Below are 24,517 nucleotides of genomic sequence, written 5' to 3' on the forward strand. Positions count from 1 at the left end.
AATAATAATAATGGATTGGATTTATATAGCGCTTTTCAAGGCACCCAAAGCGCTTTACAATGCCACTATTCATTCACTCTCGCATTCATACACTGGTGGAGGCAAGCTACGGTTGTAGCCACAGCTGCCCTGGGGCAGACTGACAGAAGCGAGGCTGCCATTTCGCGCCATCGGCCCCTCTGGCCAGCACCAGATCCCAACTTTGTGGGAACAGTTGGGTGAAGACCCCTTCCTGTTTCAATATGACTGCGTACCAGTCATGGATGAGCAAGTTTGGTGTGGAAAAATCTGACCGGCCGGCACGGAGTCCTGACCTCAATCTGACCGAATGCTTTTGGGATGAATCAGAGTGGAGACTGTGAGCCAGGCCTTCTCATCCAACATCAGTGTCTGACCTCACAAATTCTGATACACTTGTAAACTTTGTGGAAAGCCTTCCCATAAGAGTTGAAGCTGTTATAGCTACAGTTCATATATGTGTGAAGTGAATACGTGGTCATCTTGGCCACGTCTACATGTCAAGATGCATCCACTGCAGTTTCACTTCATATTTCTCACATCGTATATTTTAAATTTCCACTAGGATATGTATGTTCATAATGGAATTCTCCCAATGAGTCAGAAATGCAAGGACAAAAACAGACAATCAACAGATAATTTGGTATATTTCTATTCCTGATCCCTAATAAAAAAAAAAAAAAGAGGTTCTTTCATGTTTAAGAGAAGCACCTGAATTCTCAGAAGAAATGATTCTTCCTCTTTCATCTTTCAGCTCACAGCCGGAGAAGAGTCCCAACTCAGAGGCTCAGCAGAGGCAAGATCAGTTATTTCTGCACATGAAAGAGGGAGAAGAGGAGCTCACATTAATGCTGGGTCCTTTCCCTCCAGCACAAAATCTTTATACTGAAACAGAAGGACTTACCATCTGTCAGGCCCCTTCATCAGACTGCTCTGCTTCTGCACATGTAAATAAAGAATAAGAAGATGAAGGCATGCCATGGAGCCTCCAGTCAGGTCGCTGCGGTCTCTGAAGAGTACTTGGCAGCATGTGCAACATCCATGAAAAATATCTAATCATTTACAATCTCACACTGAGATAAACTTCTGCTGTGTTTGCTGTGCTTGTTTTAAAGAGGATGTTGACCTCATAATACATGCGAACATGACAAATCATTCAGGCAGACATAACAAGTGTTTGATCCGAGTGTGCCCCTGTGTGTTCATCAAAGAGTCCATACAGGAGAGAAACTGCACTGTTGCCTCACTTGATGCAGAACAGCAGCAATTCAAGATATTACCTGAGATATTGTAGAGATAAAAAAGTAAACAGCTCATTTACGGTCCACTGTGCAAAGGTCAAAGAGAGATCATGTCTTCAGCTCGGTGTGCCAGGGAGCCAAGAGTGCCTGCTTCTTCTGACAACCGACCTTATTGTGCTCAGTTTTTTAATTAATGCTAATGGAGAATATTTCTTCCTAGCTACTGCATGTTTTTCAGTTATGATAAAACAGCTCAACAGTTCAGATTATTTCCTTTGCGACTATCTACAGTGACCAGCAGAGGTTTAGCAGTCTTTCAGTCACTAAGTCCCCAGGGCTGAGGGCACAAATTAAAAAAGGTCTGGACCACCACCATGGTTCAGCGCCTCAGTAATGTATGGAGGGGAAAAGAGCTCCACCTAGAAAGAACCATTTGTGGTTGTTCACTCAGAATCTATTCCTGAAGCCTGCAGAGCTCAGCATTTTTCTGAATCCTGTTTTCTGCCTCACACATCCATCGCCTCCCTCCTTTTCTGCACCTTGCACATTTTTTAGCAGTTTTGCTCAGAGCTGAGGGTGAAGTTGCACTGTGATGATAACTGCCCCAAGTTAGAGGAAGAGACAACAGTGTTTCTAGATTGCAGCACCCTTAGCTAGCAGACTTTGTGATATTCATATCACTGATGCACAACTGGTGCATTTTTTCCATTAATGATTAAAAACTTTTCACCCACTTTTCAGTGAAGCACTTTTGATGTAGTTGGATATTTTTAGGCTGCTTTGCAGAAGATGCAGCATTTTTAATATCCACCTGCAGAGTTTTCAAGTCAGGTCACTCCAAAATATCCTGCTTGTGTTCCTTAAAGTAGATCATGGTGCTTTTTTTTTTAAATTTGCAAAATCATACACAACGTACTCAATTGAAAACTGATACAGTTTTGTGTTTCGTTTAAATCACAAATGCTACATTAGACATGGTTATTTTGTCTCTTAACCATTTAAAAAATTATGGGACATATTTTTCCAACAGAATTGAGAAGATGGCATTGTGAATTTTGATTCCTTTGCATGTAGCAGCTGTCTTTGGAGAAACTGTTAATTCACTTCACTGGATTGTGTTGATATGGTTTTAAGGAAATGCTTGAGACTTGAGATAAAAATGGATGCATATATTTAAGAGATGCTGTTCATGTTTTTAAGACCTAAAGTGCACTGGTTAAACTATTTTTTCATGTTACTTCATGACACAACTATGTCAAAAGGACATCTACTCATCCATCTATCCATATCTTGCTACTTATCTGGGTTTGGGTTGCAGGGACAGAAGGTCCAAGCAGAAACATAAAGACCTTACTCGCATCTCCTTCTTCCAGCTGTGTGTAAATGAAGTGGAAAATATAATTACCCAGAGGAGATGGAGAGATTCACCCACAGGTTACAGAGAAGCAGGTGGATCAAAACATCAGTCCATACATGGGAGCCTGTACTTTAAACAGTGTTGAAAGGAAAAATCTCAAATTACATCACTGACAACACGGCTGATGTATTGAAGTGATGCTTCTTTTTCTTCATTATAACACTGAAGCCTTTGTGAAGCTGAAACAGTAACCGGAGTGAGAAAAGTCTCGTTTGTGTAAAAATTTAAAAATGAACTCTTTACAAAAGCTCAAACAAGTTATTTCATTACATGTGCCTTAGCATGTCTGACACTCAGCACTGCATAACTGAACTGTATTGAAAGTGAACATTCCCACAAGATTTAACATGTTTTGCATAAAATACAAGCTGCATCAGAAAAACAATGCAATTTTAAATGTATCCAGTTTAAATTTCAATAATTTTCCGCTTCATTGCCAGGATATAAAATATCCCAAATGACCTCACCTAATGACATTACTCACCCACTCCATCCTCCCCTCTTTTTTCTCTCAATTACCTCCTATAAGGTCTGTGTGTAAGGAAAATAAGTAATACTGTCGCAGTGAAGTTGTAATATGCACTCATGCCAGTAGCAGTTTATGAAGAAATAAAATTAATACTGATTAGAACTGAGTTCAGCTTAGTAGTTTGAGCCTCCACACCAGTCTCAGTTTTTCATGTGACCCACTGGGAAAATGAATAGTCCACCCTGGTATGGTTTGCAGACAGTGAATATTTGTTATTAATCTCGTACACCGTATAAATGCCTCACATTTTAATCAGGCTTCTTGTAGAAACAAGATGCTGCTGCGTCTCTGCTCACATTGAGAGGCAGAGGTTGAGGTTGTGTGTGAGAAATATATTACTGTGAATTACTAGGCTAACAATTACACCAAACTGCATTGCCTCTGTGCTGACCGATGGTGCTCAGTGGCTTTTGCTCCTTGCTTTTAAATCAGATGTCACTCTCAAGATAAACACAAGCTACAGCAGCAAGCAGTCTTAGCTGAGGAAACAAAGATACATTTCCTCATTTAATATAAAATATTGTGGTGATGTTATGTTATATTAGGCAGGCAGCTGCCCAAATTACACTGTGACAATCAAAAGTATATCTATTTTGAACGCCTCAGCTGGAAAAAATTCAAAATGGTTTATAAAGTTGGCCACAGGTCTGTATGTAAATGGGAGTTAAAACATTACTTCATATTTGGATATGTATGATGTTAGTGTTTCTAAAATACTTAAAAATGTCTTTATTAATAAAGTAAACTAAAAATAGACATTATTAAATTTTATACTTTTAACTACTGACTTGAACATAATATGAAATAATGTGTTTCCACTGTGGGAATGATGGATCCAATGACAAATAACTTCCAGATTAGTAAAGTTATATTTTTATTTTTTCTAGTTTTCCATTTCTATTTAGATGATTTATATTCATATTTAAAATGAACAGGATCATAAAAAAAACACCACTGCAAGTGTAACAAAAATATGTTGAAATCAAATGGTATGTTATGTGAAATCAATATGAAACAATGACACATGCATTTTATCCAATTTTTTTATTTTATTTAATTTTTCCCAATTATCCAAATTAGTCTTTGATTGACTTATCAGCGGTTGGTTTTAAAAAAAAAAAAAAGCCCCAAAAATCCCCTATGAGCAAGCACTTGGCGACGGTGGGGAGGAAAAACTCCCTTTTAACGGGGAGAAACCTCCGACAGAACCAGGCTCAGGAAGGGGTGGCCATCTGTCGCTGCCGAGTGGGCTTAAAATGTTCACTGTCCATCTTCCTTCTGACAGGAACTTCCTACAGACCAGGTATGAATGATGCCTGAGTGGACATACAAAACTCACAAGTTCCTGGCTCTCACGGCTCCTATGCAGAGGGTTAGTCGAAGAAGGAGGGGCATCGCGAGGGGCGTCGGGGGACGGGGGACTGTGCCTCACTACCCTCCCCCTCTCCAAGAAACCCGTCTTCAACCGAGTCGAGAGAGCCGGGAACTTGTGAGGTGTGCATGTCCTGGTGAGCCTCCACCTGTTGTAGGTGGGTGCAGCCTCGACTGTACAGAGACAGACCAGACCAGCTGCACCACACAGACACTTCAAACCTCATCTGAGGACAAAAAACACACACACACATACATACATACATACATACATACATACATCTTACTTTTAAAAAAAAAATAAAGTTAGGGTTCCTTTACAATGTCAGAAGGAGGGAGGCACTAAGGCACCGCCTTCCGCCCCTCGACGCCCTCGCGGTGCCCCCTCCTTCTGACAGGAACTTCCTACAGACCAGGTATGAATGATGCCTGAGTGGACATACAAAACTCACAAGTTCCTGGTTCTCACGGCTCCTATGCAGAGGGTTAGTCGAAGAAGGAGGGGCATCGCGAGGGGGGACGGGGGACTGTGCCTCACTGCCCTCCCCCTCTCCAAGAAACCCGTCTTCAACCGAGTCGAGAGAGCCGGGAACTTGTGAGGTGTGCATGTCCTGGTGAGCCTCCACCTGTTGTAGGTGGGTGCAGCCTCGACTGTACAGAGACAGACCAGACCAGCTGCACCACACAGACACTTCAAACCTCATCTGAGGACAAAAAACACATACATACATACATACATACATACATACATACATACATCTTACTTTTAAAAAAATAATAAAGTTAGGGTTCCTTTACAATGTCAGAAGGAGGGAGGCACTAAGGCACCGCCTTCCGCCCCTCGACGCCCTTGCGGTGCCCCTTCCTTCTGACAGGAACTTCCTACAGACAAGGTATGAATGATGCCTGAGTGGACATACAAAACTCACAAGTTCCTGGCTCTCACGGCTCCTATGCAGAGGGTTAGTCGAAGAAGGAGGGGCATCGCGAGGGGCGTCGGGGGACGGGGGACTGTGCCTTAATGCCCTCCCCCTCTCCAAGAAACCCGTCTTCAACCGAGTCGAGAGAGCCGGGAACTTGTGAGGTGTGCATGTCCTGGTGAGCCTCCACCTGTTGTAGGTGGGTGCAGCCTCGACTGTACAGAGACAGACCAGACCAGCTGCACCACACAGACACTTCAAACCTCATCTGAGGACAAAAAACACATACATACATACATACATACATACATACATCTTACTTTTAAAAGAATAACAAAGTTAGGGTTCCTTTACAATGTCAGAAGGAGGGAGGCACTAAGGCACCGCCTTCCGCCCCTCGACGCCCTCGCGGTGCCCCCTCCTTCTGACAGGAACTTCCTACAGACCAGGTATGAATGATACCTGAGTGGACATACAAAACTCACAAGTTCCTGGCTCTCACGGCTCCTATGCAGAGGGTTAGTCGAAGAAGGAGGGGCATCGCGAGGGGCGTCGGGGGACGGGGGACTGTGCCTCACTACCCTCCCCCTCTCCAAGAAACCCGTCTTCAACCGAGTCGAGAGAGCCGGGAACTTGTGAGGTGTGCATGTCCTGGTGAGCCTCCACCTGTTGTAGGTGGGTGCAGCCTCGACTGTACAGAGACAGACCAGACCAGCTGCACCACACAGACACTTCAAACCTCATCTGAGGACAAAAAACACATACATACATACATACATACATACATACATACATCTTACTTTTAAAAAAATAATAAAGTTAGGGTTCCTTTACAATGTCAGAAGGAGGGAGGCACTAAGGCACCGCCTTCCGCCCCTCGACGCCCTCGCGGTGCCCCCTCCTTCTGACAGGAACTTCCTACAGACCAGGTATGAATGATGCCTGAGTGGACATACAAAACTCACAAGTTCCTGGCTCTCACGGCTCCTATGCAGAGGGTTAGTCGAAGAAGGAGGGGCATCGCGAGGGGCGTCGGGGGACGGGGGACTATGCCTCACTGCCCTCCCCCTCTCCAAGAAACCCGTCTTCAACCGAGTCGAGAGAGCCAGGAACTTGTGAGGTGTGCATGTCCTGGTGAGCCTCCACCTGTTGTAGGTGGGTGCAGCCTCGACTGTACAGAGACAGACCAGACCAGCTGCACCACACAGACACTTCAAACCTCATCTGAGGACAAAAAACACATACATACATACATACATACATACATACATACATACATCTTACTTTTAAAAAAATAATAAAGTTAGGGTTCCTTTACAATGTCAGAAGGAGGGAGGCACTAAGGCACCGCCTTCCGCCCCTCGACGCCCTCGTGGTGCCCCCTCCTTCTGACAGGAACTTCCTACAGACCAGGTATGAATGATGCCTGAGTGGACATACAAAACTCACAAGTTCCTGGCTCTCACGGCTCCTATGCAGAGGGTTAGTCGAAGAAGGAGGGGCATCGCGAGGGGCGTCGGGGGACGGGGGACTGTGCCTTAATGCCCTCCCCCTCTCCAAGAAACCCGTCTTCAACCGAGTCGAGAGAGCCGGGAACTTGTGAGGTGTGCATGTCCTGGTGAGCCTCCACCTGTTGTAGGTGGGTGCAGCCTCGACTGTACAGAGACAGACCAGACCAGCTGCACCACACAGACACTTCAAACCTCATCTGAGGACAAAAAACACACACATACATACATACATACATACATACATCTTACTTTTAAAAAAATAATAAAGTTAGGGTTCCTTTACAATGTCAGAAGGAGGGAGGCACTAAGGCACCGCCTTCCGCCCCTCGACGCCCTCGCGGTGCCCCCTCCTTCTGACAGGAACTTCCTACAGACCAGGTATGAATGATGCCTGAGTGGACATACAAAACTCACAAGTTCCTGGCTCTCACGGCTCCTATGCAGAGGGTTTGTCGAAGAAGGAGGGGCATCGCGAGGGGCGTCGGGGGACGGGGGACTGTGCCTTAATGCCCTCCCCCTCTCCAAGAAACCCGTCTTCAACCGAGTCGAGAGAGCCGGGAACTTGTGAGGTGTGCATGTCCTGGTGAGCCTCCACCTGTTGTAGGTGGGTGCAGCCTCGACTGTACAGAGACAGACCAGACCAGCTGCACCACACAGACACTTCAAACCTCATCTGAGGACAAAAAACACATACATACATACATACATACATCTTACTTTTAAAAAAATAATAAAGTTAGGGTTCCTTTACAATGTCAGAAGGAGGGAGGCACTAAGGCACCGCCTTCCGCCCCTCGACGCCCTCGCGGTGCCCCCTCCTTCTGACAGGAACTTCCTACAGACCAGGTATGAATGATGCCTGAGTGGACATACAAAACTCACAAGTTCCTGGCTCTCACGGCTCCTATGCAGAGGGTTAGTCGAAGAAGGAGGGGCATCGCGAGGGGCGTCGGGGGACGGGGGACTATGCCTCACTGCCCTCCCCCTCTCCAAGAAACCCGTCTTCAACCGAGTCGAGAGAGCCAGGAACTTGTGAGGTGTGCATGTCCTGGTGAGCCTCCACCTGTTGTAGGTGGGTGCAGCCTCGACTGTACAGAGACAGACCAGACCAGCTGCACCACACAGACACTTCAAACCTCATCTGAGGACAAAAAACACATACATACATACATCTTACTTTTAAAAAAAATAATAAAGTTAGGGTTCCTTTACAATGTCAGAAGGAGGGAGGCACTAAGGCACCGCCTTCCGCCCCTCGACGCCCTCGCGGTGCCCCCTCCTTCTGACAGGAACTTCCTACAGACCAGGTATGAATGATGCCTGAGTGGACATACAAAACTCACAAGTTCCTGGCTCTCACGGCTCCTATGCAGAGGGTTTGTCGAAGAAGGAGGGGCATCGCGAGGGGCGTCGGGGGACGGGGGACTGTGCCTTAATGCCCTCCCCCTCTCCAAGAAACCCGTCTTCAACCGAGTCGAGAGAGCCGGGAACTTGTGAGGTGTGCATGTCCTGGTGAGCCTCCACCTGTTGTAGGTGGGTGCAGCCTCGACTGTACAGAGACAGACCAGACCAGCTGCACCACACAGACACTTCAAACCTCATCTGAGGACAAAAAACACATACATACATACATACATACATACATCTTACTTTTAAAAAAATAATAAAGTTAGGGTTCCTTTACAATGTCAGAAGGAGGGAGGCACTAAGGCACCGCCTTCCGCCCCTCGACGCCCTCGCTGTCCCCCCTCTCCTGACAGGAACTTCCTACAGACCAGGTATGAATGATGCCTGAGTGGACATACAAAACTCACAAGTTCCTGGCTCTCACGGCTCCTATGCAGAGGGTTAGTCGAAGAAGGAGGGGCATCGCGAGGGGCGTCGGGGGACGGGGGACTATGCCTCACTGCCCTCCCCCTCTCCAAGAAACCCGTCTTCAACCGAGTCGAGAGAGCCAGGAACTTGTGAGGTGTGCATGTCCTGGTGAGCCTCCACCTGTTGTAGGTGGGTGCAGCCTCGACTGTACAGAGACAGACCAGACCAGCTGCACCACACAGACACTTCAAACCTCATCTGAGGACAAAAAACACATACATACATACATACATACATCTTACTTTTAAAAAAATAATAAAGTTAGGGTTCCTTTACAATGTCAGAAGGAGGGAGGCACTAAGGCACCGCCTTCCGCCCCTCGACGCCCTCGCGGTGCCCCTTCCTTCTGACAGGAACTTAGGAACTTCCTACAGACCAGGTATGAATGATGCCTGAGTGGACATACAAAACTCACAAGTTCCTGGCTCTCACGGCTCCTATGCAGAGGGTTAGTCGAAGGAGGAGGGGCATCGCGAGGGGCGTTGGGGGACGGGGGACTGTGCCTCACTGCCCTCCCCCTCTCCAAGAAACCCGTCTTCAACCGAGTCGAGAGAGCCGGGAACTTGTGAGGTGTGCATGTCCTGGTGAGCCTCCACCTGTTGTAGGTGGGTGCAGCCTCGACTGTACAGAGACAGACCAGACCAGCTGCACCACACAGACACTTCAAACCTCATCTGAGGACAAAAAACACACACATACATACATACATACATCTTACTTTTAAAAAAATAATAAAGTTAGGGTTCCTTTACAATGTCAGAAGGAGGGAGGCACTAAGGCACCGCCTTCCGCCCCTCGACGCCCTCGCGGTGCCCCCTCCTTCTGACAGGAACTTCCTACAGACCAGGTATGAATGATTCCTGAGTGGACATACAAAACTCACAAGTTCCTGGCTCTCACGGCTCCTATGCAGAGGGTTAGTCGAAGAAGGAGGGGCATCGCGAGGGGCGTCGGGGGACGGGGGACTGTGCCTCACTGCCCTCCCCCTCTCCAAGAAACCCGTCTTCAACCGAGTCGAGAGAGCCGGGAACTTGTGAGGCGTGCATGTCCTGGTGAGCCTCCACCTTTTATAGGTGGGTGGCAGACCAGGCTGCACCACACAGACATTTCACACCTCATCTGAGGACAAAAACTACAAGAATATCGTAAAAAGCAAACCTTGGAAACGTGCAGGGTTACAAGAGACGGCAGCGCTGCAGACGTGAACCAGTTCAGGCTGTGCGAATGTCAGTTTCACTCCTATATATGACCTCCTATCGCAGAATGCGTTACTGTGACAACACAGGCTTTGTGCTTTGAAGTGTGGTGTTTGGTGACGGCATTGGAACGGCCTGTGATCTTACGTCACACGAGCCCGGATAAATTTGAAAAAGGCGTTTTCATCTGTAAACGCTCCGTGTCCAGACTACCGTTTTCACAGAGTTGTGCGTCCACATTGAAACGGCCGAAACCGCTTACCTTCCATTACTGCGCATGCGTGAAACGCAAGGTGATTCGACCTGCCTCATTTCCGTCTGCCGTTAATCCGGTTGTTCAGTGATGACGCGACGAATCGTACTTCTGGGTCTAAAGTAGTCTGCGTTTAATATGGCTTTTGTGTTGTTAACATGTTTAATGTTATGTATTTTCTTCTATTTGATCTCAAAAAGCTCCTAAAACAGTCAGTGATCACTGTTGACCTCCCTCGGCTTTTATTACCGCTAATCATTTATTTAAGCTCAGTTTTTACCTTAGGCTGTAACTACAGCCCAGCCCATACAGCAGTATATGAATGACTAATATAATTCCCTCGAAGCACAGGCAGACGCAAGTGGTTTTCTGTCACTGGTTTATTTGAAGACTTCTCTCCAAAGCCACCGTGAAAACTATACAGCATTAACAAAATAAAACTCAGCATAAGACACAGCAGTAAAAACACTGTACAACAAACACGATAGATAAATAAATAAATAAATACCTCGTTGGCTGCATGCTGCAAAAAGGGAATTAGCCACCGTTCTTCTGAGGTTTCCTTTAACCGTGTGTAGTCAAAGTCCACTTAACATGTCTTTCAATAAAAACCATCCTTTCTGCGCGCTTACAGGTGTTTTTCTTCGTTCTACCCAAAGAGGAAACTAGCAACTTGTAAGCGAACTTGACTTTCAAATAGAGCTGGGCAATATGAGATTTTTTCATATCACGATATGTTTTTTTCATTTCAGGCGATAACGATATCTATCACGATATAAGCCAAATAACTATATTTGTAAGATTTAAATATGCCGTTGCTCACAAGTAAAATGTGAAATAATCAGCAGCTTGTTTTTATTTAAATATTTATTTCCCATAATAAGTTCAACAGGGTAGATGTACTTAAGGAACATGAGACTTTTTCAGATAGATAAAGGCAAATATTGCAAACTACACAAAAGGCAGCCGCTAAAGCGTTTAAGTTTCAAAATAGAACAAACGAAACAGACTAAATTGTCAATTCCACTTAGAAACAAAATATTAATTCTAAAAATAAATCTTAGTTTGTTTTACAGAATAACAGACAAAACTGACTAACTTTTGTCAATATCAAATAAACTGAGAACTAAAAGGAAATTCTCAATCTCTCCTTGTTGTATAGCTGAGCTTTTCAAACAGTTTTAACAGTTACTTTAGTCTGACAAAAGCCGAATGACGAATTAGCGCTTCCAGTCAGAGACCGAGGCTACGTCCACACGTACACGGGTATTTTTGAAAACGGAGATTTTCCGTTTTCGTTTTAAAAAATAATCCCGTCCACACATAAAGGCAGAAATGAAGGAAAACGCTGCTATGAACATGCCAAAGCAGCAGGTGGCGCTAGACTCCTAACCGTGCCGAAATGCTGGCCAATCAGAAGTCTAGAAGCCTCGGTGGGAAAAAGTAAACAAAGCTGGGGCATAGAAGCAGAACCGAGTCGTGTGTGTGGAGGGACAGTAACTGTGTGTATATGTAAGCATTTAAACACTGCAGAGAGTACAATTAACAGTAACAGTATTGTAGAAATTCATTTCACCGAAACAATAACGTGGCGCACAGTGTGACGCATGCACCAGTTTATTGTATTTCCAGACTTGCTTTCGGCACAATTTACAGTGCACGCTACTCTGTTTTTTTGTCAGACTTGAAATAGCCGAAATACCTTCACACTACGGAACTTCTTTGGCTCTTCCGTTCGACAATCTCTCCGGCATTGGAACCATCATCTGTTTTCTCTTCGGTCACGCTCGGTTGATTTTTCTAGTCGGCACACTCATTTCCTCCATTACCCGCTGGCTGCTTCCCAAACAAACACACGTGCGGCTTGGCACTTGTGCTATACGGTAACAAGTCACGCGACGTGACGCTGCGGCTGTGATTGGTTCGGCTCCGCGCTACTTAATTTGGATTGGCTGACCTTGGACAAGAGCGGCGAGGTCTATCGCGATAGCTTAATTTCTCTATCGAGTAAAAGTTATATCGCGATACATATCGTTATCGTTCTATCGCCCAGCTCTACTTTCAAAATAAAAGCACCAAAACGTTGACTACAAAAAACAAACAAAGTACTGTACAGCTTAAATAATTTACAATCATGACATGGATCTTGACGAGATAAAGAAATAATCCAAATTATATACAATGTCATCATGCCAACAGTTACACTCCCACCAAATCACACAAATCTTTACGTGGGATTTCCCTAATGAAATAGTCTCTCCAAACAAGCATTTCTACTTATCACCAAAGACTTCTCGTTATCAACCCTTTGTCAGGTAACTTCCAGCAAATAACCATTTAGTCTGCTTCTAAGAGAGTAACCACTCTTTGAACAGGTCTCTCAAGAACAACAGTTTTAGCTGTGTGGCTCCCTCCTTTGTCATGTGTATCACTGACGTGCAACTTTATTCTCCTCACTCGATTATCTGATCCTGGATAAACTTCTGTGACTCTAGCCATCTTCCACTCATTGCGTGGTGCCAGATCATCTTGTAGAAGGACAATGTCGTCAACCTTGATGTTCCTTCTGTTCTTCCGCCACTTTTGTCGCTCTTGTAAATTTAGAAGATATTCTTTCTTCCATCGAGTCCAAAACATATTAGCCAAACACTGCACTCGACGCCATCTTTTCCTAAGATAAACATCTTCTTTGACAAACTCTCCAGGCGGGGGCAGAATGATCTTGGACTTCATTGTTAAGATGTGGTTTGGAGTCAATGGTTCAAGGCCTGATGGATCATTCAAATGTTCAGTCGTGAGTGGTCTGCTGTTGATGATAGCCATGACCTCATACAGAAAGGTTCTCAAGGAGGTGCAGTCAAGCCTTTGAGATGACTGATCGAGAATAGCGGTAAGAACACTTCTTATAGTCCTTATTTGACGCTCCCAGACACCTCCCCTATGGCTTGCTGTTGGAGGGTTCATGAGAAATTCACATCCTAGAATCTTAGCCTTTTCTTGATCCATTCCCTTCATTAACTCCATGAACTCTCTCCTAGCACCAACAAAATTTGTTCCTTGGTCGGATCTTAGCTGTCGAACATTTCCTCTTATGGCTATGAATGCCCTTAAAGCATTGAGAAATGCATCAGTTGTCATGTCATCAACCACTTCTATATGTATGGCTCTTGAACATAGACAGGTAAACAAAAGACCATATCTTTTGAGAGTCTTTCTTCCTTCCTTAACATAGATTGGACCAAAGCAGTCCATGCCAACGTAGGTAAAAGGCGGTGTTGTTTCTGTCCTATCTTGTGGCAAGTCACCCATTTTTTGCTCTTCAGTAGATCTTCTGTACTTCCTGCAGGTCACACATTTAAAAATATGTGATGAAACTGCACCGCTACATCCCAGGATCCACCAACCATTTGCTCTCAGTTCGTTCATTGTCATTCCACGTCCTTGATGATGGATTCTTTCGTGAAAATGCTTGATTAGTAAAACTGCTACGTGGCTATTTTTTGGCAGAATTGCTGGGTGCTTCACATGAGGGTGCAACGTGGCTTGACTTAAACGTCCTCCCACTCTTAAGATCCCTTCTTCATCCAAGAAAGGATTTAACTTGCACAGTGGACTGTTTTCAACTATTGTCTTTAGCTCCAATCTCTTTATCTCATCTGAGAATGCTTCTTCCTGAACCAACTTGACAATCACAAGTTCTGCTTCTTTTCTCTCCTCTAGACTTGTGCTATCACTTGTTCTTTGCTGAATACCTTTGTGCATTCTGATGTATCTTTTCAGTCTGGCAACTGCTCTCGATAACCTTGACCAGTCAGAGAATTTCTTGAAGTTATCCAACAATGATTTGTCTTCCTTTGACTTTGTGTTACACACAATCAGCTTGCGGAGTTCAGGATCATCCTCCTTGATTTCACCCACCTTGCATTGTCTGCCAGGAAGTTCTTTTTGCCAAAGAAATGTTGGGCCGGTAAACCAATTTGAGGTCCTAAGCCGCTCTGCAGTCAAACCTCGAGAAGAATGATCAGCTGGATTATCTTCTGAAGCGACATAACCCCATTGTTCAGGGTTTGTACTTGACTTAATCCTCTGTATGCGATTTGCTACATATACCTGAAACCTTCTGGCGTCGTTGTTTATGTAGCCAAGAACAACAGTGGAATCTGTCCAGAAGAATTCCTGAAGATCCTGGATTTCCAGTTCACTGCGAAGCATGTCGCTGGTTCGGGCTGCAACAACTGCTGCAGTGAGTTCCAGTCTTGGTATCGTAGTAACACTGATTGGGGAAACTCTGGATTTTCCCATTACCAAAGAGCAATGTACTTCATCAGATTCACTGATGGCTCGCAGGTAAGTACATACACCATATCCTGAGAAACTGGCATCTGAAAAATGGTGAAGTTCATACCTTTTGACATTACCAAAATCAGAAGGTAAGAAGGATCTTTTGACTTGCATGTTAGTCAGGTTGGGAAGGTCTCTAATCCAGGACTCCCACTGAGGTTTTAGGATTTCTGGAAGCTCCTCATCCCAGCCAATCCTTTCTTTACACATTTGCTGGAGCATTTGTTTCCCTACAAGGACGAAGGGTGCGATGAATCCCAAGGGGTCATATATAGAGGCCACAGTAGAGAGCACACCTCTTCTTGTTAGTGGATTGGATTTCACTTGAACTCTGAACTTGAATGAGTCAGACGTGACGCACCACTCTACTCCAAGAGCTCTTTCCATATGTGGTAAGTCCAAAGCCATGTTCAAATCCTTGATTGTGGCACGCTCTTCTTGTGGAATGGTTGCCATGACATTCTCGCTGTTGGAAACAAACTTATGCAGTCTCAATCGTCCGATACTACAAAGCTCTCGTGATTCCTTGACAAGCTGGATGGCTTCCTTCTCAGTCGGAACACTTGCCAATCCATCATCTACGTAGAAATTCCTTTGGATGAAATGTATTGTTTCTTCGTTGAACTGACCTTGCCCTTGAGTTGCCAGATGTTTTAGGCCAAAATTGGCACAGCCAGGCGATGAGGCCGCTCCAAACAAATGAACCTTCATTCTGTAAACTGATGGTGAGGTTTCCAAGTTGCCATTCTCCCACCATAGGAATCTCAAATAATCTTGATCTTCCCCCTTTTGACATGAAACTGGTGGAACATTCTCTCAATGTCGCACATGATTGCAACAGAACCTTTTCGAAAGCGACAAAGGACACCCACCAATGTGTTCGTTAAATCTGGACCAGTGAGTAGATGGTCGTTGAGAGATGTTTCTTGGAATTTGGCAGAGCAGTCAAATACCACACGTATTTTCCCTGGTTTCTGTGGATGATAAACCCCATGATGTGGAATATACCAAGCCAATTTCTCATCATTTTCTTCATCAGGGACCTTCTCTGCATCACCACATGAAATGATGTCATTCATGAAGCTTACGTAGTCTCTGTAGTACTGTTGGTCTTTCTTTAGTCTCCTTTCCAGGCACTTCAAGCGATGTATGGCACATATCTTGTTGTTGGGTAATTTAGGCCTGTCTTCTTTGAATGGCAGTGGCATTTCAAAGTGACCTGTATCATTTTGCACAATGTTTTTTCTCAACTTTGTCAGGAACTTGAGATCATCTTGAGACACAATATCATCTCCAGTTCTTTCTGAGAAGTCTGATTCCAAGACCCTTATGATGTCTGAAGGAGTTACTTCCTTCACTTTGGTTTGGCTCACATAATGCACTACCCTTTTGAGGTTGACAGAAGACTCAACATCTGGTATTACTTGTCTCACTACTATGCGATGACTGATTCCGATTGCGTCCCCATAATCAACACAGGGGTTTCCATTACCAACAATACTCCATCCAAGGTCTGTACGTTGTGCATAAGGCTCGTTCTCTTTGCCAGACACAACTTCTCTCGGAAGCAGGGCTTGTGAACAGTCATATCCGATAAGCAGACCCACGTCACAGTCCTGCAGAGGTGCAATTTCTGACTGTAAGTGTACTAGATGGGGCCACGCTTCTGCAGTTTCATTGGTTGGGATGTGAGTTCTGTTAGCTGGGATGAAATCACGCGTGTACACTGGTGGTAAGGAGATTCTCTTGTTGGAGTAAAAGCCACGGACTTGTAGGTTACTTACTCTTAGAGAACTCACCACTGTAGTTCTTGACGTCATGGTAGAAAGCTTAAGCTTGACTTGCTCTCCATTTGTCTGTAAGGTTTCTGCTGCTTCACTCAACACAAATGTTGTGTCACTCTGCGAGTCCAATAAAGCATACACAAGGACTTCTTGTGCTGGTTGTGTTGTGCAGGAAAGCCACACTGGAACTATTGCAGCTGTTTGCATTTTAGCTCCATGAAGCATTACTGTATTTGAAGTAGCAGTTCTGGTCATTTCGTAATCCTGTGCTAGTTGTACTTCTTCATGAACCTCACTCGAAGTTTCATGATTCCGATTTTGCTTGGCCTGTGGTGGTTTTTGCTTCTCTTTGGTTCGTTCTTCGTGCAAACAAGTAGGATGACGCTTCTGGCACTTGTCACAAACACTCCTACTGATGCAACTCTTTGAGTGATGACCATACTTCAGACAACCAAAGCACAACTTTTCCATTTGAATGAATTTAATTCTATCATTAACTGCTTTCTCCCCGAACTTCCTGCATTGGTGCAATGTATGCCCAGTCCTTTTGCAGAAAAGACATGTATCAGCATATTTTTCACTGGAACTTGTGATGAGTGTCTTTGCTGCAAAGTTGAAATGTCTTGAGGATTTGGTTTTTTCAGCTTCATCTTGTTTCAGTGCCTGCAGCGATGTGAGAGGGTTGCAAGCAATTTTCACCTCTCTTGTCAAGAACTTCACAAATTGGCTGAAGGAGGGAAATTGATTAGTCGCTTCTTCTATTTCAATAACTTGTCTATTCCATCTTGCTGTTAGCCAATCTGGTAATTTTGACAAAATTTTTCTGTTTTCATTACAGTCATTCAAGATTTCCAGTGCCTTAATATGGACCATGGCGGCTTCACAACTACGGAGAAAGTCAGAAAACTCTCTGAGTTCAAAGCTGTCCTTGGAGCCTATCTTGGGCCATGTCTGAAGCTTATCTCTATATGCCTTTGCAATCGTGAATGGGTTTCCGTATCTTTCCTCCAAAATCTCAACTGCGGCAGCATAGGCTGATTCAGTTCCAAGAAGGAAATAGCCATCGATTGCTTTCTTAGCTTGTCCACTTACATACCGGCGAAGGTAGTAGATTTTCTCCTTATCTTGAATGCTCTTCTGGTCAATCAGCGTTTCAAAGGAGATTTTCCAATCACTGTATTTCAATGGATCCCCACTGAATACTGTAGGTTCAGGAATTGGAATTCGGTTGGCACTTAAAGCTCCTGCCAGCACTTTGACAAGTTCTGCAGTACTGTCATTTGAAGAAGTGGTCACAACTTGTGGTGCAGGAGGCATACACTGGGGCAAAGAGCCTGTGGAAGCACAAAGTTTATTATCCACTACAACCTCAGGTTGCAGTACGTCCTTTTGCTCTTCCTCTTTGTCATTCTCTTGATTGTACACCAGCATTCTCGCCCTTGCTGCACTGAGATCCTTCATTGCCTCCAGATGCTGTAATTTTCTCCGCTTTTCCTCCAGAGTCCTTTGTAGAGCTATGTGCTCTTCCTCTAGTTGAGCCTTAATTTTAGCTTCTTCTTCCTCTCTCTGCATTCTTCGTTTTACCTCTTCTGCCTCTCTTTCTAACCGACGTTTTACTGCTGCTGCCTCCTGCTCAGCTATCTTTTTCTTAGCTTCGGCTTCTAGACGCTCGATCTCTAACTGTTCTTTTTCTTGTTCTTGTAACACTTTAAGAACAGCCTGACTTGCAGCAACATCAGCAGCAGCATCTTGTCGCCTTGCAGAAGACCTGCTTGAAAGTACTGAGGTGCCTTTCAAAATGGAAGCAACAGAACCTGAATTGCAGGTGCTTGAATTAAAGAGAGAGCCTGCTTCTGGCCAGTCTTGCTCCTCCTTTTCTGGAGACCTTCCATGCAACCTACTTGAGGCTCTGGATGCAACAAATGTAGAAATCTCTACACACCGATCCACTCTACGACGCGTGACCTGGTCTGGAGCAGAGATCTTTCGTAGCTCTTCATAGACACGCTGGACATCTGCAGAAAGACCTGTGACATCACTTATAATGTCATTAAGCAAGTCCTCAGATAAGGTCTCTGCTGTCTGTGATAAGGATTGTCTTGCAGATTTAACTTGTGTTTTCCATTTGTCATATATATAGTTAAACCTTTGCTGGAGTGCTTTAATTTTCTCATCTTGCATTTCTTTGCCTTTCTCTGTTAGAGTTCTGATTCTTTCACTTCGTCTTGGCTGCTGCGCTTCCTCTTGCTGAGCTTCAGCACCATGCACTTGACCTTCTTCAGACTGATCTTGAAAGTCTGCACGGTCACTAAACTGAACTGTAGGCTCGCTTGGTTCTGACATTTTACAGCACTTCTTAATCAACCCACTTAGAAATAAGAAATGTAGATGGTTAACCAAGCCTCAATGTTTAACACTTACTCATATGTAAATGGCACAAAAATAACACAGTTCAAATGGAAGTGTTATCTTACAAAAATACACCTGATAATAAACTTCAAAACAGTTCAAGAATTTACATCCAAAACCTTCACTTATTGCTTCCCAAATGCACTTTTATCTTAAAATCTTCAAAAGTTTTAGCTTACACCAAAACAAGATGTACTATACACCACAGTAGTTATCAATCACAGTATTCTTCAGAAATGTTTGCAAAGGTCCCTTCTTAGGCCACTTAACTTAAACACCTTTCCTTAAAACACTGCCCTTTAATACTTGTGCATGTGTCATATCACCATATGCATATAGTACTTTCAGCTTATCTGCCAGTTCTTGTCAGCTCCGCTGCGCTGTAGACATGTAGGAACAAGCCCGCTGATGCTTTGAAGTTGCCGCATCGTCAATTAGTGGCCGCTTGCGTCGACGAACAGTCCGAGTTTTCACTATAATTCCCTCGAAGCACAGGCAGACGCAAGTGGTTTTCTGTCACTGGTTTATTTGAAGACTTCTCTCCAAAGCCACCGTGAAAACTATACAGCATTAACAAAATAAAACTCAGCATAAGACACAGCAGTAAAAACACTGTACAACAAACACGATAGATAAATAAATAAATAAATACCTCGTTGGCTGCATGCTGCAAAAAGGGAATTAGCCGCCGTTCTTCTGAGGTTTCCTTTAACCGTGTGTAGTCAAAGTCCACTTAACATGTCTTTCAATAAAAACCATCCTTTCTGCGCGCTTACAGGTGTTTTTCTTCGTTCTACCCAAAGAGGAAACTAGCGCAACTTGTAAGCGAACTTGACTTTCAAAATAAAAGCACCAAAACGTTGACTACAAAAAACAAACAAAGTACTGTACAGCTTAAATAATTTACAATCATGACATGGATCTTGACGAGATAAAGAAATAATCCAAATTATATACAATGTCATCATGCCAACAGTTACAACTAACCTCGTATTGTGGATGGATTATCTCAGTTGTTCTCCTGGCTGAAGTTTGGTCCTTTTACAGCATCCTGCCGTGCGATTACATTTGTTCCTGACCACCGAGAACACTCACGGTAACTTTTATCGAGTGGGAAAAAAGTTAGCTTGTTTATATTATGCTAACATAGCTGTGTCGCTAGCGATCACGTAGCACATCATTATATACCAGCTAGCCCAACTTCAGTAACCCTACAAACGGCACTGCTGTTTAGTTTTCTGTCTTCGTTTATGCTGGAAGTGATAAGAGTTGTACGTTTTAATTTGTTACCAAAACCCCGCAGTCAGGATATGCTATATTGTATTTAGATAGAAGCTAGCGACCTAACTCCCTGCTAACTTCTAATTCTGTTAAATGTCATAAATTCTGTTTTCATGGATGCCTGGATGTTAAACTCAATTGTTACACCTGGTAGAGCAGAACGCTGATCATTTTATTAAAGATGAAAGACTTTAGACAGTTTTTCAACTCTCAGTAATGCCATAGTGATCGTTTGATATATGGACCTGCAGCGGAGTTTAGACCCAGACACGGCTAGTGACGTCAGACTGAACAACCGGATTTACTTTCTGGCTCTTGTCTCTGCAAAATGTCGAGCAAAAGCAACGAGTTTTTTTTTTTTTTAAATGGACTAACAATTAGGTGGAGTTGTTGCTGCAAGTAATACAAAAGTACAAAGTTGGAAAAGCGATTGAGAATTGAAAGAAAAGCTATCTGGACCATGTACAAACTGATATTAATCTTTAACGGTGCTGTCTCAATTTGTCACATGATTGCATCACTTGACTAGGCTATGTTCACATGTATGGGTATTTTTGAAAACGTAGATTTTTCTATGCGTTTGTACCTTTGGTCCACACGTAAATGGCGTTTCCGGCCACTGAAAACGGAGTTTTAAAAATTCCTGCCTGGGTGGAGATTTTCAAGAACTCAGTTTTTGCGTTTACTATGGACAAGAAAAACGGAGAAAACGCAGGGTCATAGGTGCGCCAAGTTATTGTTTCGGTGAAATCAATTTCTACAATGGCGGACTTAGACAAAATACTGTTAATTTTACTCTCTGTAGTGTTTAAATGCTTACATACACAGACAGTAACTGTCCCTCCACGCATAGGACTCAGGTCTGCTTCTTTGCGCCATCTTTGTTTACTCGTTCCCGCCCAGGCGTCTAGACATCTGATTGGCCAACATTTCTACACGGTTAGGAATATAGCGCCACCTGTTGCTTTGGCATGCTCCTTTCAGCATTTTCCTTCGTTTTTGTTGTGGATGGGATTTTTAAAAAAAACGAAAAATCTGTTTTCAGAAATACCCGTGTACATGTGGACGTAGTCTACAATGTATCATTGTTCTCAAAAAGGCTCCAGTTCGCTTTCCACAATGCTACTCGAAAACGTCGTTTTTCAAATGTATACGCTTTGGAGAGCGTTTTCAAAACGCTGCGCTTTCCTTGACCGAAAACACCGTCTCAGTGTGGACAGAAGGCCAAAACGGAGAGAAAAAGTGATGAGTCATGATAGCATTACAGGCTGTTCATTTTTAAGTGTGGTAATTAGAAATATTGCAAAATAAAATATCCACAAGAAAAGGCTTTTTAGTATATGCTGAATTATCAGTTTCAAAGCTACTCTACCAGAGTTTCACTAAAAAAACTAGAAAAATTAGCATTTCCTGCGAAAATGCAGTGTGGATGCTTTAAAGCTGAAGCTGTATGCAAAAACTAGCTGAAAAGGCTGAAAAGTTGCAGAAATTGTAAAAACTTTGCAGAAGCAAAGGAACTTTGCTAAAATGGAATAACTTAGCAGAACTGCAATATCTTAGAGGAAACATAATACTTGGCAGAAATACAATAGCATACCAGAACTTAGCAGAAATATTGTAACTTACCAGAAACATGATAACTTCTCAAAAATACAAGAATTTAGGAGAAATAATATAAGATAACAGAAAGAATGTATTTAGCCAAAAATACTTAAGCATTACAGAAACACTATGATTTAGAAAAATAGTACAACAGAGCAGAAATACTGTGATTTACCAGAGACACTGTGTTGAACTATGAATATTGTAATTTTAAATCAATACTATGTTTCAGCACAAATACTATAATTTGACAGAAATACTATAATTTGGCAGAAATACCATGTTTCAGCACAAATACTCTGGTTTAGCACAAATATTATAACATAGCAGAAATACAATTATATAGCAGAAATGCTATATTTAGAAAGAAAAATATAATATAGTAGAAATAGTATGATTTAGCAGAAATACTACAATATAGCATAATAACAATGATTTAGAACAAATACTATGATTGAACAGAATAGTAATAACTTAAGTGAAAATACTGGAAAATGTAAGATGACAAGCTGAAAAAAAAACGGAACATGGTTAAGTTCCCTCAAAACTAATTGTTATTCACCTGTGAAAAAAAAATAAAGAAATAAAAATAAATTTAAAAAACAAGAAGGAACAGCCAACAGATACACACAAAATCAAATATGTATACACAAATGCACAGAGAGAGAGACACACACAGAGGGTCTATGCCAGTCAACCAGTCTGAATATATTATATTTTTTCCAACAATGAGATGCTGCCCTAAAGAGGGTCTCTCTCTCTCTCTCTCTCTCTCTCTCTCTCTCTCTCTCTCTCTCTCACACACACACACACACACACACACACACAAGATCCAATTCAGTCAACCAGTTGAATTTGAATCTTACAATGAGATCATCCCATAAAAAGGCTTTCTCTCTCTCTCTGTCTCACACACACACACACACACACACACACACACACACACACACACACACACACACAGGGAGAGAGAAGCAAGTTTCATGCTCAGTCAAGCAGCCTGGGAGCTGCTCAATTTGAATCCACCAATCAGAGAGCCTGTGCACTTTTTCCCGCCAAAACAGGTGCACGCAGCACAAAGAGACACAGGATTATTGCAGTCTATTTCTCGTAATGACGACTCCCCTCAAACAAATGACCATAATTTCCTAACCGTAGGGGCTAGAACGGTCATTCTTACACCGTTTTGTTCAGAAGAGATGGGGGAATCTTAAAGTGTTGACAATTTATCATTAAAATATGAATTATTAAAGATATTTGACTTCTAATGCACCATAACTGAGTAGAGCAAAGCAAAAACTGCCTTGACTTGCCCTCAAACAACGCTTTCTAACTCTAAATCTATTTGGAGTATCGATATCATTCTTTCACCGTAAGAGACAGCAGGCTTTGGTGAACAATCATGGAAATTTTCAGGTCTCTGTGGAAATCTATTAAAAAGATATGACGAGAGAAAAAAGTGGTTCATTTCCAGAGTTTGAAATCTGAAGAAATCTGAGCGAAGGACAAATTTCCTACTCTCAAACAAGTCTAACTCATTTCAGAACGGCAATAGGTGAGAAAAAAATTCTTGAATTGTGAGCGTCAGGAGTGTCTGAAGATATACTGGGACAAGCCTTATGTCTTAACTTTGCTTCGTTAAGGAGATATGACGATTGGAATATGCCTCTCATTACAGAAATCAAGCGGTGATTTTGAACAAGCTCTCCATTGACTTTCTATGGAGAGTTTTGCGACTTTGTGTTGGTCTGAGGAGATTTGCCAAAATTCTATAAATCCCACAACAATGATAGTGACATTTTCGGAAAGCCAGCAAAAATACCTACGTTTTGATGTATAATTTGTGGAAGTTGAGTGAAAATTGAGCAAGTAGCAAGAAGTTGTTCGGACATGAAGAGAAGACTGCAAAACCTTCAGTGGCACACTGGAAGCCAAGTGCATAGCAACCATTTTTGTGAAAAATCACAATTTTGCAACTGAAAACTTTAAGAGGCATAAAAGTAAAACGGTAAAAGATTTGAAAAAGCTGATTTATACCTGAATAGCCCAATAATTTGAGAACATTTTAAAGTTTGAATGCTTGTTCTACGTGAAAATATGAGGAAGTAGTTAAGTTTCGAAAACAAGCAAATTTTAGCAGAATTGCAGAAGTTTCCCATTCATTTCAATGGGACAAATTAAGCTTAATATTTTAAAAAGTATAATAGTGAAAAATACCAAAAGACATAGCACACATTAGCAGAAATAGCAGAATAGTTTAAAATTTGAACGGTGAAAATCGACTGAAAATTGTGGAAGTAGTTAAGTGCCAAAAAGTGTACGGAAGTCCCAAGAGGAACTCAATAGTGTGGATGCTTAAAGCATCCACACAATGAAACAAAGGATAAGTTTTAACCCTTTCATGCATGAATTATGACAACCTCAATTGGGATTTTTTTGCTTAAGTATTTTTATTAAGCTTTGGGCATGAAAAAAACTTTTTTGAACCTTTTAAACATCTACCTTTCAAAGAGTTTTTTTTGCATGTCCACTTGCCTCAGAATTTGAAATTGTTATTAAATTTGTAAGGTGTCCTTGAGTGTTTTCAAAGGTGCCTATAAAAATCTGTATTAGTGATGAATGTTTGCATTTTTTCAAAATACACATCTTTTATGAATGATGTGTACAGATACACCCTTAGTTAGGGGAAAAATGATGTGAAAATCATCAGTGGAACCGCTGTGTAATAATATTCAGATCATACACAGATCAGATGTAACATTACTGCAG

At 42.8% G+C, this 24,517-nt stretch overlaps 1 long non-coding RNA gene across 1 annotated transcript; it reads right to left on the reverse strand.

Annotated features, from left to right (window-relative positions):
• Positions 1-678: 678 nt before the first annotated feature.
• On the reverse strand, positions 679-21,028 carry LOC143421687 (uncharacterized). Its single transcript, XR_013101249.1, has 5 exons — positions 20,971-21,028; positions 20,733-20,831; positions 2,665-2,745; positions 923-957; positions 679-830 (listed from the first exon to the last, which is right to left on the reverse strand). It is a non-coding gene; the product is annotated as an uncharacterized LOC143421687 (long non-coding RNA).
• Positions 21,029-24,517: the final 3,489 nt, after the last annotated feature.

Source organism: Maylandia zebra, linkage group LG13, assembly GCF_041146795.1.
Source record: "Maylandia zebra isolate NMK-2024a linkage group LG13, Mzebra_GT3a, whole genome shotgun sequence".
Lineage (NCBI taxonomy): Eukaryota > Metazoa > Chordata > Actinopteri > Cichliformes > Cichlidae > Maylandia > Maylandia zebra.